The following is a 13,909-nucleotide window of genomic DNA, read 5'->3' on the forward strand; positions in this document are numbered from 1 at the left end:
TTTGGCCGCTGGCACTTCAGCGATGGCTGTAAAAGGGAAGAGCGCTTGCTTCTTAGAACCCAGCTGCCACGTGAGGAAGCCCGAGCTAGCCGCATGGAGACAGCTGAACTGAAATGCTCCAGTTAACAGCCCCACCGAATTGCCAGGTATTGAGTGAGACGTTCTAAGTTCGTCCAGCCCCCCGTCCACCTGTCAACTGACAACAAATACATGGGTGAGCCCTGTAAGTCCGTATGGAGTACAGATGAGCCGTCCCGGCTGACCCCTGACCAAACTGCTGACTCACAGAATGGTTGTTGCCTTTAGTTACTAGTCCAAGTGGTTTGTTACACAGCAGTAGATAACAAATAAACCAGGTGAAGAGAAGGAAGGGCATTTAAGGTGAAGGAGAGGGCATGAACAAAGGCGTAGAGACAAAGCAAAGCAAAGCGCATGTGGGAAAATACAGGTGGTTTGGGGGTTGCCTGTGGCAATGAATGTTGAGAGGGATATCTGGCAAAACGGGGAAGACCCATTTGAGGAACGTGGGTAATGTGAGGTCATCAGAGTTTTATCGGAAGGGTGTGGAATGGCCAGAGAGATGCCTTCTTTCAAAAGATTACTCTGGGGCGGTGTAGGGGATTAACAGAGGGCCACATGGAGCGTCTCCTGCTCAGCTGGTCCTTTCGTCTTGTAGTGGGTTCAGAGCAGAGGTAGAGCGGCAGAAGGCAGCTTCTGGGGGAACAGTGTGGTGTGATGGACACTTCCTTGAGGTCAGGGTCTGTGTCTGCCTTATTTACTGTTGTATCTCTAGGGCCTCCGGGTCCTAGCACAAAGCAGATTCTTAATAAATATTTTTGAATGAACATATAAAGAAATAAGAGCAATCAAGTATCGTTGGTGCTATTTGTCAGGCAAAAAAGGGAGGAAATTCCAAGGAGAGTTTGGGAGAAAGTAGTGGTTATTTTTCTGGAAAGAAGAAGAAAGGCGTTTCCAACAGAGGGAGTCTCAGAAACAAAGGCATGGAAGTGTGAACTGTGTCTGGGGAACAACACATTCTGAAGTTCTGTGTGGTTCACACATGGATTGGGCAGGGGGAGTGGAGGGATGGTGCCTGAGATGTGGCTGGGGAGGGAGAAGACGCCAGATCACAGAAGACTGGATTTATAAGGCTAAAGGTTTTAGACTTTATGCAGTAAGCAGTGGGGAGCCATGGCAGGCTCTGAAACAGGGAGAAGTGTGATGAGACTTGCTTTCTGGAGAGATGAGTGGAAACTGATGCGATGGTGTGGGATTGGAAGGATGCACAGGACTGGATGCAGCACAATTGGGACCATAGGAGTTCGGTTGAAGGGGATGAGGACCTGAAATGGGACAGGAGCAGTGGAGATGGAAGAGGTGGGACAGATGAGAGAGACCCACATGGGAGAATTCACAGCACACGGGCACTTCATAGGTGTGTTTGGTGAGGTCTGGCAAGAATTCCCAGGTTTTTGGTGTGGTTGCTCTGAAAGAAGAGAAGAGATGAGGCAGCTTTGAGGCAAAAGATCATGAGTTCAATGTCAGCCATGTTGAGTTTGAGGTCCTGTGGGACGCGCAGTGCAGAGGTCCAGGCTGGGGCTGAGGAGCAAGGTCTGAGCGGAGGGCAAATGTCTAGTAGGTGTTGGCAAATAGGTGGTAATGAGCGCCCAGCGGGCACCGTGGTCCTAGAAGAAAACAAAACCCAGGACAGGACCTGAAGGAGCACTGGTGTTTAAGCCACAAAGGAGTGTGAGGAAGTGCCAGGAGAGAGCCAGGAGAGAGCCGCACCCTAGGAATGGGCAAGTGGTCAGTGGTGTCAAGTAAAGACTAAAACGCGTTCATTAGACTTAGCCACAGGGTGGTCACCGGGTGAGGACAGTTTCAGAAGCTGGTGGGAGCTGAGGTCTGCGGTCATTGTTTAAAAATATAGGTTTTATTATGATTTAGGTATGGCAGGGCCAGCAGATGAGGAGATGACTACCACTGAAAAGGTAGTTGGTTATATTCATAGATCTCAAGAGGGATGCACGCCACTCTACGGGGGGTGGGGGGGCTGCACTGGGAGGCACCAGTGTTGGAGGCGGAGGCAAATGGGAAATTGTGGGCAAGAGCCATTTTTGTGGTTTCTGTGGGAAGGGACAGATAAGGCAGATTAAACAGGTTTAGGATTGGCTAGTTTGAATAATCTCAGTGGTCTCTGGGGCACAAGGGTGTCTGCAGTTGGCTGGTACCTGGCCATGGGATGATTAGGGCAGGTGGCTAGTGATCTGGAATGTGAGAGCCTGATAAAGGAGATGGTTGAGGGTGTGGGCACCCTCAAATCCGATTGGTTAATTGAATTAGATTGGTTAATTTGTTTGGTTGATTGAATTGGTTGGTTTGCATTTGAAGGGTGCACTGGTGGGTGAGTGGTTTACTACTTCCAGGGATTGGCTGCCCCTGGGAGGGGCGGTCACCCCAGATGTCAAAGCATCAGAATACAGAAAATAAACTACCTGGTTAATATAGTCATGTGTTGGGCAGTGAGTCGGAAAAGACTGAGGATGTGAACCTGGTATGTGAGGGGCTGCTGGTGGTTTCCTCTTCTCTCATAGGAGGCTAGAGGTGGTGAGGGGGGTTGCTGGTTTCCAAAGCAAAGGACTGGAGTCTCCCATGAAGGTCAGGACCTGCCCGCTGGTGAGATCTTGCCCGTGCCCATCTCCTGGGCAGCAGCGCCTGGCAAAGATGCTCGAGAGCATGGGCTGTGGGGCTGCTGGGCTTTTTCAGGCTCAACCTCAGGGTTTTGGCTTGGCTGAGCTCAGCTCTTCTCAGTCTGCACAAAGTCAGAGGAGGGCCAGAAAGGGCTGTCTGAGAGGTGAGAATAGCCCCCCTGAGTCCTGACTCAGTCTCTCCAGTAAAGGGAAAACGGATTAGCAGTTTTTTGGCGGGTACCGCTGTGCCTAGGGATAAACAAGACTCATCCTTGTGGAATGTGAGCAGAGTTAGCATTTTTTTTTACTGGCTTTTGGGGAAAACAAAAAAATACGGGCAGAGGTCCCACAGCTGTCTGAAGCCACCTCCACCTTAACTTTTCCAGAGCCAGGACACATCTTGGGCAAAGCTGCCTTGTAAGCAAGCTGTTACCTCCTGACTCGCAAGCTCATAATATGTTAACTCCTTCTGAAGAGGCTGACAATTACTCAACACCCCTTTCCAGCTGGCTTCGGCCAATAGAGTGGCGGCATGCAAATACAGCATCCTGCAGCTACTCTGGGTCAGGCTAATCCAAAGTAGGAGGAATTTTCTCTAAGAGGGGAAATTCAACTCTTAGACGGGGAAAATGAAAAAAAAAATAGAAACCTTTTCTTTATGTTGGAGGCATTTCTGCTGCTCGTTGGCAGGAAGGAAGGGAGGAGAATGTCGATGGGTATTCTTTTTTCCGAATGCACTGAGTAGGAAAGCATGTGTTTCAGCTTCTCTGGTGAGAGCATGAGGTACAGTCCAGGAGTCCGTGTGATGCTGTGTGTGTGTGGGGGCGGGGGCAGTGGTGGTGGCTGGAGCTCTCTGTTCACTTAGACACTCCCCCCAGCCCCTCTCTTCAGCCTTCCCAGGAAGATCTCTGTCCATCCAGCCTTCCAGGAGCTATTGGAGGAATGGGTAGACCTGGGTGGGGAGTGACTCCGAGTACAAAATCTTTCTTAGCCCAAACCCTGGGAGTCATCCTCTCTTGCTTTCACCCCCATAACCAGCCTTTCCTCTGAGTTTGAGTTCTACCTGTAAAATGCTTCTTGGAGGCAGCTCTTCTTTCCACCCTCACTGACACAGCCCTAGCGCTAGTACTCATCTTCTCTCACTTGGAGTATTGCAGTAGCCTGCTAATTGGTCTCCTGACGCCAGTTTGTTGCACATGGCTCCACAATGCTACCAGAGTGATTTTTTTCCCCCGAAACCATGTTAAAAATTTTTTTTACATACTTAAAATGTTTGTAATGCATATATGTGGTTCTAAATTCAATGATACCAAAGAACATGGAGTAAAAAGTAAATCTTGATCAACTCCTGTCCTCTAGCCATTGCTACAGTTGTTAGCAATCATGTATCCTTCCTGAAATAATCCATGAATATAACATTGCAAATCTGTTTTTTAGAGGAGAGGTATGGAGCACACACAAATATAGTCTTTTATACATTTTGCTGTGCATCTTATTTTTTCACTGAACAATGTCTCTTGAGCATCATTTTCTTGACATATCAGGACATATGGATTTGACTAATTCTCTTATCAGTGGTATAACATTCCATTTATGATCATATTACAGGCTCTTTAACCAGTCCCCTATCAGTGGCTATTTAGGTGATTTACAAACTGTACTATTACAAACAATGCTTCAGTGAATGATTTATACAAATGTAATTTTACATGTGTTTGATCTATCAAATTTCTTAGGATTTGAGTGCCTTTAAATATTATTACTAAATGTCCAATTCAAATTATATTACTAAATATTTTCCCTCTTGCAAAAATGAAGAACATGTTTATAACTTCAGTCCAAACTCTTCCCTGAGCTCTGGCCCATTGATCAACTATTACTTAGTAGAGCCATGTGGAGATCTGATATGTCCTAAATTGACCTCCAGTCTTTTCCACTGCATAAATGGGACCCCCTTCAGCACAGTTGCTTAAGCCAAAAACTCTGAAGTCATCTATGATTACTTCATTTCCCATGCCGCCCACTCACGTCTCCCATCTACCTTCCATAAACCTTTTAACTCCACAGCCTCCTACAGCTGCAGTCTTCCACCAAAATAATTTCACTGCTACCACTCAAAGCTTACATCATCTTTCCTCTGGACTAATGCAGTCATAATAAGAGTAAATGGCTTATAAAGCACTTTCTACGTGCCGGGCACTGTCTAAGTGTATTACAAACACTAGTTCTTTTTAATCTCAAAATAACCCTCAAGGTAGGTGTACCATTTTTAACCCCGTTTTACAAATGAGGAACTGAGGCACAGAGAAGTTCATCAACAGGTATGAGGCTGAGCTCTTGAATACTATTTTCAACTGTTCCTTAAATTTATTAAATAATCTTCCTTGTGCCCCTTACAGGCCATTTTCCAAATCAATGCTCTTTTTAGACATGGAGCAGATCACGTCCTGCTCCTCTTTAAAACTCTTCAGTGGGGACTTCCCTGGTGGCGCAGTGGATAGGACTCTGTGCTCCCAGAGGGAGCAGGCGGCCTGGGTTCAACCCCTGGTCAGGGAACTAGATCCCACATGCATGCTGCAACTAAGCGTTCACATGCCACAACTAAGGAGCCCGCAAGCCAAAACTAAGGCGCTCATCTGCCGTAACTAAGACCTGGTGCAACCAAATAAATAAATAAGTATTAAAGGGAAAAGATATGGGGATATATATATATGTATAGCTGATTCACTTTGTTATAAAGCAGAAAATAACACGCCATTGTAAAGCAATTGTACTCCAATAAAGATGTTTAAAAAATTAAATATTAGGGGCTTCCCTGGTGGTACAGTGGTTGAGAGTCCGCCTGAAAAAATTAAATATTAGAAAAAAACCCACATTTGCTAGAAATAAATAAATAAAAAAATAAAACTCTTCAATGACAATATTTTCTCTTTTCTTTTAGAACAAAACTCAAATTCCTATACGGGACTGCATGTGTAGGCTCTGCATTTCTCTTTGCCTTACCTAGCATCATCTTCCTCACCAACATCACGCTTGACAGTCTGTCTTTTGGTCCTTGGATATTTCAGTCCTGTCCCACCTCATCTTCCACTGTTACTAATCTTCTTCCTCTTCCTCTTCCTTTTATTTTTTATTTTTATTTTTTTTGCTGTACGCGGGCTTCTCACTGTTGCGGCCCCGCTCGCTGCAGAGCACAGGCTCCGGACGCGCAGGCTCAGAGGCCATGGCTCACGGGCCCAGCCACTCCGCTGCATGTGGGATCCTCCCAGACCGGGGCACGAACCCGTGTCCCCTGCATCGGCAGGCGGACTCTCTACCACTGCGCCACCAGGGAAGCCCTTCCTCTTCCTTTTAAAAAATACCTTAATGAGATTTTCTAGGTTTCTTTATTTGGGTCATGTATGGTCTTAAAAAAAAACTTATCTAGTTTTTTTTCATTACACTTTCTTACATTACACTTTTTAACCTAGTTTTACATTATACTTTTTAACCTATTAGTGTTATCATGTACATAGATACTGATGTTTGAGAAGCATATTTATTGAATTGGAAAGACCTTGCCAATCAATGTTAAGTGAATTAAATGTTTGTGAAATGCTATACAGCGCTGCTTAATACAGCACAGTAACACCTGTGGCTATTTAAATACATTTAAATTTAAACTATCTAAAATAAAATAAAATTAGAAATTCTCATCCTCAGTCACACTAGCTCCATTTCAAGTGCTCAGTAGCAACTGTGGCTAGCGGCTACCGTGTTGGACAGTGCAGATATAAAACATTGCCATCATTGCAGAAATGTCTGTTGGACTACATTGTTCTAGAATTTGATCCCATTTAAAAATAAAGTATATATATCATATATATGTTCATATAGATGTAGATCTATAAGTGGTATAGGTTGTCTTTTATAATATGTACTTAAAATATATTGTTTTCTCTTTATAGAATACACCATTATTAACTAGAGAGGATATTCTAAATTGTTGAATATTTAAAGATCACCACATTTTTTTGAGAAATCTCTACTTTGCTGCATTTAAAAAATATATACTGCTTCATAGACATTTACTTAAAAAATTCCTATTTCATTCAAGGGAGAGTAACACAGTTAAACTTTTTCTTCATGTTGGGAGGATCTGATTTCATAAGCGAATCCCCCAGGAGAGTAAGAAAGAGAGAGAACTGGACAAGCCAGGCCACGCCCTCCAACACATCTCCTTAAATGCACTCTCAAGATGCCTGCACTTACTTCAGCCCACTCAGAAAACAGAAGGGAAAGCAACACTTCCAGAAATGAATGTTGCTAAGGATGAAGGGAATAGGGCACGCCCATTTATTAGGGTCCCCCTGAGGTTTCCCCAGTACAAACTCTGGCAGCTACCTTTTATCCAGCTCCTTACTGGGTAGCGTGGGGCCTCACGTCCCTGCCTCCTGAGCAATGTGGCCTCACTCTGGGGGCCTGGAACCTGTGGGGGTCAGGAGGCTTGGGGGAGTGTCAGGAAGAAGGGTGGAGGTCTTGTTTGTGCCACCTGAGGCTGAGGGATGCACTTCAGGAAGCCCCTTATTCTCACGGGAAGAGGCAGAATGGGGCGAGCTCCCCCCTACTATTCCGACTGCATATCCTTCAGTTCCCAATGGTGCTGGGTTGAAATTTAGGGAGGGGACTAGGGTGAGGTAAGACACTGTCTGGGGTGCAACATTTCAGAGGATGCCCAAAACCTCAGTGACAGAGATAAACAATATTTTATTGGCAATATTTCAAAAACCAAAACAAATGCAAAAAAAGCCATGATGAACAAGATACCAGCCTTTGAAACAAAGACTGGATCTGAGTCAACACTTGCACGATTCACATTGCTTGCATCACCTTTATCCTGGCCCCGTCACAAGAGAAGGACTGTTGTCAGCATCTTAAATGTAGCAAGAAGAATTTCCTTTTTAAAAAAGTACAAAACAGAGAATTCTCTGGTGTTCCAGTGTTCCAGAGTTCCAGGTTAGGGCTCTGTGCTTTCACTGCCGGGACCCAGGTTCAATCCCTGGTCAGGGAACTAAGATCCCGCAAGCCACAAGGTATGGCCAAACAAACAAACAAAAAACAATAAAAAAGTACAAAACAAACTTCCTTTTATTAGAGTATAAAATACATAGAAGACAGAGCACACATCACCTGTATAGAGCTCGCTGAAAATTTTCACAAATTCACGCACAAGTGCAGCCAGAACCCAGCCCAAGAAAGCAAACCAACCAGCCCCCCAGAAGCCACCCTTGTGCCCCTTCCAGGCACGAGCTCAGGATGAGGTTAACCCCTAGCCTGACATTTTTTTCCCCCCTCAAAAGAAATTTGAGTTGAAATTCACACAAAATACAATTAACCATTTTAAATTGTATAATTCAGTGGCATTTTATATACTCACAATGCTGTGAGACCACCACCTCTATCAAGTTCTAAAACATTTTCATCTCCCCAGAGGAAAGCCCTGTCTTCTTTAGGCAGTCATTTCTGATTCCCCCTCCCCACACTCCCCAGCAACCACCAATTTGCTTTCTATCTTTAGGGATTTACCTATCCTGGATATTTTGTATAAAAGGACGCATATATGACCTTTTGTTTCTGGCTTCTTTCACTTAATGTAATGGTTTCAAGGTTTGTCCCTGTTTAGCAGGTATCTCTTCTTCATTTCACTTTGTGGGTGAATAATATTCCATTGTATGGATAGACGACATTTCACTAATTCACTCATCCATCGATAGACATCTGAGTTGTCCCCACCTTTTGGCTGCTGTCAGTAGTGCTTCGAATAGTGTGAACATTTCTGGGCACACTATTTGTTTTAATAAGTATTTGTTTGAATACTTGTTTTCAGTTCTTTTGGATATATACCGAGAAGCAGAATTGCTGGGTCATATGATGATTATGTGTTTCACTTTTTGAGGGAACATCACACTGTTTTCCACAGAGGCTGCATTATTTTACATTCCTACCCATGATGCACAAGAGGTCCAGTTTCTCCACGTCTTCCCTACCACTTACCTTTAAAAAAAAATTACAGCCATCATAGTGGGTGTGAAGTGGTATGTTATCAGGGTTTTGATTTGCATTTCACTAATAACTAATGATGTTGAATATCTTTTATGTGTTTACTGATTGTTTGTATATTTTCTTTTGAGAACTGTCTATTCAAATCCTTTGCTCATTTTAAAATTGGGTTGTCTTTCTGTTGTTGAACTCTAAGAGTTCTCTATATATTCTGGATACTAGACATTTTAAAGATATATGATTTGCAAATGTTTTCTCCCATTCTTTAGGTTGTCTTTTTGCTTTCTGGGTGATGTCATCTGATGCACAAAAGTTTTAAATTTTGATGAATTCCAATTTACCTAATTTTCCTTTGGTTGCATGTGCTTTTGGTATCATACCTAAGAATCCATTGCCAAATCCAAGGTTCATGAAGATTTACCTTTTCTTCTAAAAGTTTTATAGTTTTAGCCCTTACATTTATGTTGTTGATTCATTTTGAGTTAATTTTTGAATATGGCGTGACATGTGGGTTCAACTTCATTCTTCTGCATGTATATCTAGTTGTCCCACTGTATATTGGGACAACTTGAGCTTGCTCAAGTTAGGCTCAAAGGACCCTCACAGATTATTACCATGAGCTCTTGAATAAAGATGACCAAACCCGTGAGAAGCCAAGTTACTGTGCCTGAGAGTCACAGAAACAATGGACAACAATGAACAGTACATTCCAAGGACTGCAGATGATGGAGTGTCAGATATTCAATATAGACTAGTTATATAGGAAATGTTTAAAGAATTAAACGTATAAAAATGCAGTGCTTCAAAGAAATATAATTACAAAGAGCGTATAATAGGAAATCATCAGGAACAAAGAGATCTGAAATAAAAAAAACCAAATGTGGTGGTTGTACAATATTGTGAATGTACTAAATGCTACTGACTTCAAATGGTTAAGTTCAAGTTATATGAATATAACCTCACAAAAAAGGATCACCTCAAAATGAAAAATAATTGTTGAAATGAAAACTCAGTGGATAGGTTTAAAAAGCACAGTTTTGACAGACACAGTTGAAGAAAAAAGTAGTAAACGGAAAGGTGTATTTGGAGAAATTATCCAGAATGCCACAAAGAGGAAAAGGAGATGGAGAATATGAGAAATTAAGAGAGAGAAGCTAGAAATCAGATGGTCTGATAAATGTCTAATTAAAGGAGAGAAGAGAAAGAATGAAGGACAGGCAGTATCCAAAGAGATTCAAGTCACATCTATCATTAATAGTACAATAAGGAAAAAATGAACTATCCTTCATTTTAGTGGAAGATTTCAATGCATCTCTCTTGATTATTGGTAAGTAGAAAAATATATATCAGCAATGGTATAATGAATGGAAACACAACACAGACTTTTTCTAATGGACCTATATAAAATTTGGCATCGAACAATTAGAAAACATTCTTTTCCCCCAAGTATACATGGAACATTCATAAAAATTAATGACAAAATTTCCCTACATATTTTAAAGTGTAGGCGTTATAATAGACTCTCTGTTTACAAAACAATTCAACAGAAGTTTATAACAAAAGGACAATTTAAAACATTTTCTATATATTTGGAAAAAAAACCAAAACCTGTCTCATGAACAAGAAGAAAGCATCGCATATATTTAAAAGTAATTAAACGCGCTGCCTTTGAGCCCCCGCCGCGCCTGCGCGTGGCGCCGGGGGTCAGGCTGCAGCGCCAGAGCAGCATGCGCTTGCGCATAACTGGGGCCGTCTTGCCCCCGCGGCGGCGGCCCTTTTAACCGCGAGCTACACTGCGGCACTGGGCTGCCGGGGTGGGGGGCTGGGGAAGGCAGCCCCGCGGCGGCGGCTCTTGTAGCAGCGAGCTAGGCTGTGGCCCTAGGCTGCCGGGGCTGGGGGCTGGGGAAGACCTCGGGGGTCCTGCAGTCTCTGCTTATTCCTGTGCCTGTCCTGTGAGTCCGAGTGTCCTGTCCTCTCCGTGGAAATCAGTGAGACGGGGCAGGTTCATTCAAACGCGGCGTGGAGGGTGTCTGCAGGGAGGGGAGGTGAGAATCCGGCTGTGGCCTTGAACAGACAGCGCTGTAGTGCACTTGACACGAACTGGCTCCCGGCCTTGAGCTGCATGGGCTGAGCTCGTCTGGCTGAGGTGTATTCGCGGACTACTTAGAAAAACCGCCGTTTAGGGTCAACTGCTTATTTGGATATGCCCCAGATAGCTTGAACAGCTCACAAAGACAGGGTTGTGTGCATTGCGGGGCGCAACATAGGCACCTAAATAAATGCACAGTCACTCCTTCGTAAGCCACGTTCTAGATGATAACGATCCCTCCTGGATTTAGGTGAAATGTGCATCAGTTCTGAGTACAAGGCAGAACGTGTTGAAGGGCAGTTATGCACAAGTGCCATGTCTAGCCGCTTTGGTGCTTAATAACTGGAGGGGGGCCCCAAGTTAGCAGGGTTAGTAGGCAGTTGGTGTAAACTCTAGCTCAGGAGCAGGACTTTAAAAAATACAAATCGAGGATAATAGCGCCTACCTTATATCAGGGTGTGGTCTACTTTCGATCCTCTAACAGAACGGGTCCCCTGACCACCAAAGAAACTGAAGCTGCTACTGGCAGCTGAGGGCCCAGGTTTATTCTGTACCACAGTTTATTCTGTTCCTATTATCTAAACAGGATTAAGTAGAAATAACTTAGATGCTTATCTAGTATTTGACATGAGATATTTATTTTGTGAAACAGTGCAAGCGATTGTAAATCCCCACATACTATTTGATTAAGTGCAATAGGGTACAGTCATGTGTAATCTCTTTACACAATAGTGCATCTGGTCCTTTGCCTTTAATTATTGCACAAAAATTATAAGACCAGCGAAAAAGACATGCACACTGATAGGCAAATTGGCCTACACAATGAGAAATCAGAACAGTACACTGACTGGAATGGTCCAATAATTTAAGTCAAATGTTTTAATGGTGCAATTAAAGTAATCAAATAAGGGTTCAAATACGTTTTTTCGATGTATTAATTTCTTTAAAGTCCTGTTCAGGCAAGGTGCTGTTGATGTTTAAAAAAACACAATTAGCTTTGTCCACAGATGTCAAAAGTTACCCAAGGTAAGTTTGATGTTGAATGCAGCTTTAAACAATTAAAAAATTGTATTGAGTGTACTTCTCAAAGCAAATTATACAGTTTGAGAGAACCCCGAAACCTGTAAACTAAATGTTCTTACACAAATGCACAAGATAAAGTTGGCAACGTTAGATGTCACGTTAAAAGAAAAGTAATTAAAACAGACTGACAATGGAAATACTACATATAAAAACTTGTAGGATACAGCAAAGATGTTTCAAGGGAAATTTATGGTTTTATATTCTTATATTAGAAAAGAAAAAAGGCTGAAGAACATTAATATAAGTATCCAAAGTAAGTGGCAGAGAAAAGAACAACAGAATAGGCTCAAAGAAAGCAGAAGGAAGGACGTAGTGAAAATATGGGCAGAAATCAGTGGAACGGAAAACACTGATGCAGCAGAAAGACTCAACAAAAGTTAAAGTTGGTTTCTCAAGAAGGTAAACGAATAGACAAATCTCTGCTGTAATGAGGAGACAGAGGGAGGAAGAGAGAGAGAGAAGGAGAGAAAAAGATATATATAATTAACAGTATGAGTGAAAAGAGGATGTAGCTACAGATACAACAATGTTGAATAAAATAATGTCAACAAATAATACCATCTATGAATTTGAGGTTAGATAAAATGGACAAATCCCTAGAAGATATGTCATCGAGGATAATAGCGCCTACCTTATATCAGGGTGTGGTCTACTTTCGATCCTCTAACACAACGGGTCCCCTGACCACCAAAGAAACTGAAGCTGCTACTGGCAGCTGAGGGCCCAGGTTTATTCTGTACCACAGTTTATTCTGTTCCTATTATCTAAACAGGATTAAGTAGAAATAACTTAGATGCTTATCTAGTATTTGACATGAGATATTTATTTTGTGAAACAGTGCAAGCGATTGTAAATCCCCACATACTATTTGATTAAGTGCAATAGGGTACAGTCATGTGTAATCTCTTTACACAATAGTGCATCTGGTCCTTTGCCTTTAATTATTGCACAAAAATTATAAGACCAGCGAAAAAGACATGCACACTGATAGGCAAATTGGCCTACACAATGAGAAATCAGAACAGTACACTGACTGGAATGGTCCAATAATTTAAGTCAAATGTTTTAATGGTGCAATTAAAGTAATCAAATAAGGGTTCAAATACGTTTTTTCGATGTATTAATTTCTTTAAAGTCCTGTTCAGGCAAGGTGCTGTTGATGTTTAAAAAAACACAATTAGCTTTGTCCACAGATGTCAAAAGTTACCCAAGGTAAGTTTGATGTTGAATGCAGCTTTAAACAATTAAAAAATTGTATTGAGTGTACTTCTCAAAGCAAATTATACAGTTTGAGAGAACCCCGAAACCTGTAAACTAAATGTTCTTACACAAATGCACAAGATAAAGTTGGCAACGTTAGATGTCACGTTAAAAGAAAAGTAATTAAAACAGACTGACAATGGAAATACTACATATAAAAACTTGTAGGATACAGCAAAGATGTTTCAAGGGAAATTTATGGTTTTATATTCTTATATTAGAAAAGAAAAAAGGCTGAAGAACATTAATATAAGTATCCAAAGTAAGTGGCAGAGAAAAGAACAACAGAATAGGCCCAAAGAAAGCAGAAGGAAGGACGTAGTGAAAATATGGGCAGAAATCAGTGGAACGGAAAACACTGATGCAGCAGAAAGACTCAACAAAAGTTAAAGTTGGTTTCTCAAGAAGGTAAACGAATAGACAAATCTCTGCTGTAATGAGGAGACAGAGGGAGGAAGAGAGAGAGAGAAGGAGAGAAAAAGATATATATAATTAACAGTATGAGTGAAAAGAGGATGTAGCTACAGATACAACAATGTTGAATAAAATAATGTCAACAAATAATACCATCTATGAATTTGAGGTTAGATAAAATGGACAAATCCCTAGAAGATATGTCACTTACCAAAATTCTGAATAGTGCTATAACATTAAAACAAGTTTTATAGGTTTTTACAAGAGAGTTCTTTCAAAAATTTTAAAAAATTTTAATTAGGGCTTCCCTGGTGGTGCAGTGGTTGAGAGTCCG

The 13,909-nt window shown here is 42.0% G+C and overlaps 1 non-coding gene across 1 annotated transcript; it reads left to right on the forward strand.

Annotated features, from left to right (window-relative positions):
- Positions 1-10,388: 10,388 nt before the first annotated feature.
- On the forward strand, positions 10,389-10,525 carry LOC112404031 (small nucleolar RNA SNORA76). Its single transcript, XR_003004032.1, has one exon. It is a non-coding gene; the product is annotated as a small nucleolar RNA SNORA76 (small nucleolar RNA).
- Positions 10,526-13,909: the final 3,384 nt, after the last annotated feature.

This window comes from Neophocaena asiaeorientalis, unplaced genomic scaffold (assembly GCF_003031525.2).
Source record: "Neophocaena asiaeorientalis asiaeorientalis breed wild unplaced genomic scaffold, Neophocaena_asiaeorientalis_V1.1 scaffold479, whole genome shotgun sequence".
Classification (NCBI taxonomy): domain Eukaryota; kingdom Metazoa; phylum Chordata; class Mammalia; order Artiodactyla; family Phocoenidae; genus Neophocaena; species Neophocaena asiaeorientalis.